Below are 3,795 nucleotides of genomic sequence, written 5' to 3'. Positions count from 1 at the left end.
GTGCTCTGTACGCTGCACACGCTGTGCTCTCCCTCAAATCCTCCGCACGGGCGGCGCAGCAGCCCATCCCTCGGACCAATTCCCGGCCCCAAATGACGGCAGCCGCCGGCCGGCCAGCCGCCGGAGGTGCCAGTCTGCGGTTCAGGCCAGAGTTCGCCAGAACATGGCTCGGTAGCCAGGTGTGGCGATTAGCCCGTCAGTCCTCAGGGGCCGGACGCACCGATGTGCAGCTCAGGGGCCGGTGGCTCGGGAGCCAGGTGTGGAGCCCCACCCGTCAGTCCTCAGGGGCCGGACGCAACCGATATGCAGCTCAGGGGCCGATGGCTCGGGAGGCAGGCGCGGTGACCCGTCCGTCAGTCCTCAGGGGCCGGATGCACCGGTGTGCAGTTAAGGGGCCGGTGGCTCGGGAGCCAGGTGCGGTGAGCCACCCGTCAGTTCTCAGGAGCCGGGTCTGCCCGCCCCTGCGCCGCTCACGCCCGCGCTCTCTGCTCCGCTGCGGACGGGGTGAACGGCCCAAATTGTGAATGCGTCGGGCGGCAGCGCCATCGGCCGGACGCGGATCAAGGCCGCCGCAACGCTTCATCAGCGGGCGGGGCCGCCGTCGGGCGCCGCCGGGCGCCGGGTGTCGAGTGCGCGGGGAGGGGGGGGGGGGGGCGGGCGCCCTGGCTCCGCCGACGCCCCTCCAGGCGGAACCTGATCTGTCACCCTGCCTGCTCCTCAGTCTGTCTGGGTTACGACGCCGGGGCTGTCCAACAGCTGTTACCGCCTGGCAGCTGTCTGTGTTTATGGGTAGGTCCTACTGCGAAGGAGGCCCTGTGGCTGTCTGAGGTGCCGCCCTCCATGCGCCCGATCGCGCCGACTACCAGGAGACCATCATACACATGTATTGCATCTCGAAAGGTCTATGGTATTTTGGGTGGGCTTGAGCCACGTGAAAACTGACCGCTTAAGGTTACGTTCTTTTCTAAAACTCGTCGTCATCCTCGTCGGATCGTACGATCATAAGAAAGATAAGATGAACAGAATTGCGGAAAAAAGTCTTGCTCTACTCAACTTTTAGACCTTGTTGCACGGTCAACAGTCGGATATTACAATTTGTGTTGTTCTCCATATACACTGTGGACAGTGTGCTTGACTATCCAGTTATAGATCCCTTTTATTTTAGTATTTGCCATCAAGGCTGCAACACCACTGTTTTTTGTGACCTCCAGAAAGAACTGGGCGGGGGTGACTCACTTATTACCCCCATGAGAAGCCCTATTTCGCTTAGATTCGTCTCATTCGTAGCGGCCCATCTCTGAATAATATATAATATCTGAATAATAGCTTCACCCCCGGAAACTACACCCTTACTTGGTATCAACTGAACGGCTTCTGGGGCGGATTGAGCAGCGTCACGCCCCTGTTCCTGAGTGGGTGTTGCACAGTCGCCCCTAATAGGCCGTCTGCACTGTCTCACGTCCCTCAAGCTCTCAGTAGCTGTCCCCAAAGTCAGACTACTGCGGTTAAATATTATGTTATACGGTGCTTATGTGACCACACCAGCAGGATTGTACGCGGTGCAACTTGGACGCAGGCCTCCCCGTGTGTGACCATGTGCGTTTCACCATTGTAACCAAAGACGAACACGGATCACGAGCTGACCTTCCCATAGAACTCAAAGCGCATGCGCATTCTGTGTCGATGGCTTGACTTATGAACGCCTGCTGCTTTAATTAAGTGGTCTTTTGTACGTCACGATAACACATATCACACCTTATCACGCACCCCCCCCCCCGCGTGCCTGTGCGCGAATCCCCAAATCGCGTGCTTAATCTGTCATATCTGCGACCAGCAACGCAACTGGTTCAGGTCCTAACCTAACCAAGGACACTTATCCGAAGGGCCTACGCCCTTTCGATGCAGTACGCCGACGTACGTGGCTGTGCCAGCCTTTCCGCCAGCTCTCGAGAAGTGAGGTAAAATAGCCTCGCTCACTGCAAATGAGCTTGGAAATGCCAATATATTGGAGCACGGTCAATAAAATCCGGTCTCCGGTGTGCCAACGTGGGAGCGCTGAGCAGACGGTTGACGATTGCGATGGATGTGGAAGTCTATGCATGCATCGCGTGCGGCCGACACGTGCGGGGTTGAAGCCGCCGTAGACTGGGAGGTCACGAAGCGATCCATTGTGAAACGGCGCTGATTGCATGCACGCGTGGGGACACCGCTCGTCAACATCCAAGACCGGAATAGAGAGGAAGAAGTGCAGGAGCACGGATTTGCAGCATGCAGAGTGGTCGACCGGTGGCAACACTAGACCGTGCTTTGTCGGTTTCCGATGGTGACGACGCTATTCGGTGACACACATGGCGGTGGGGAGCGCCGTCCGGCGGCGGGCGGCGGGCCGCGGCGCTGGCGGGCCGGGGCGGGGCCGGCGCGTGGCCCGGTTCCCGGGCCTCCTCCGTCGCTGCCGCCCGGGCCGGCCGCCGGCCGCCGGCCGCGCGCTGTTTTTGTGCGGGCGCCGGTGTCCCGCGCGTCCCGCCCCACCTGCGGCAGTGCACTTCGCTGGTGATCTGTTGCGTCCACCGCTGGCTGTGCGCGGCCGTTTTTGCTTCGGCTTTGTGGGCTGGGGCGGCGGGAGCTCATGTTTGTTTCGGCGACGGCCTGAGCGGCGAAAACTGACGCTTGGGGCTTCGGGAGCTTTGATCGCATCATGTTGTTGGTGTTATATTCCACGACCTGCAATTTGCAGGGCTTGGTTGATATTTGTGTTGACAACAGTTGATCATGAGCCAGTGCGGTAAATAATGAGCAGGGGCCAATGGGGTCGAGTCGGCCTAACAATTCACCCTGTCAGCACTTACTTCCTAACGTCTGACAGTGCCAACAGCCGACATTGCATCTTATCGTGTGAGAACCTGGATTACCAGCCGCTGCTAATGGACACTCCGTGCCCATACTGTGGTTAAGTTATGAAAAATGCTTGTGTTTTTCGCATGGGCTGATGACAAATGTAATGCAGCATCACACACGTAATAGTGCATTGCGTGCTCATGTTTACGAAAAGCTCGGCATTCTGGATCACCTTTACATCGTCCGGTGTGTTCGAGTCCAGGAACGCACTCCACGCCTCAGCGACTACTTACAGCGGCTACTAACAACGACTACTAACAGGGACTAATAAGAGCGATCGCTAGTAGCGGCTACTAACAGCGACTAACAGCGACTGCTAATAATGACTACTAACAGGGACTACTGACAGCAACTGCTAGCAGCGGTTGCTTACCGCGACTATTAACAGCAGCTTCTAACAGTGACTGCTAACTGCGACTACTAACAATGACTATTAACAGTGACTACCAACCTCCCGACATGGACAGGGACAATGGACCACTTTCCAGGCAATGCCCGACCGGGGGAGCACACGCCTCTGCGGGCACCTTCCTCACAGTCGTGAGAGGACCGCTAGTCCCACCCACCATTCTTCTTCCACCGTTCGCCTGCCGGTTCTGGCGCCGCCCGGTGCCCCGTCTGCTCGCGGAGTCCGCGCCGCGCCGTCCACGTCCGCCCACTGGGTGTTGTTCCGACACCCTGCCGTGACTGCTCCTGGTGACCTGGTCACCCAGCCGGCCGCCGACCGCAGGAGGTCGGCCAGGTCAGCCGGGTGCCGACGTGCCACCCTAACCCACATCAGAGGCGGCCGCCGGCCGGCCGTCGCTGCCGGCGGCCGCGGCGGGCAGGTGCGCTGCAGCTCTGATGCAGGCGGGCCGCGGTGCCGGCGCTCTCTGCAGCGGGAGGGGCAGCCCGCATGTA

This window comes from Pollicipes pollicipes, unplaced genomic scaffold, assembly GCF_011947565.3.
Source record: "Pollicipes pollicipes isolate AB1234 unplaced genomic scaffold, Ppol_2.1 Scaffold_4295;HRSCAF=5057_pilon_pilon_pilon, whole genome shotgun sequence".
In the NCBI taxonomy this organism is placed as follows: Eukaryota; Metazoa; Arthropoda; class Thecostraca; order Pollicipedomorpha; family Pollicipedidae; genus Pollicipes; species Pollicipes pollicipes.
The sequence above is the reverse complement of the archived record's forward strand: the minus strand, read 5'-3'. Positions refer to the sequence as shown.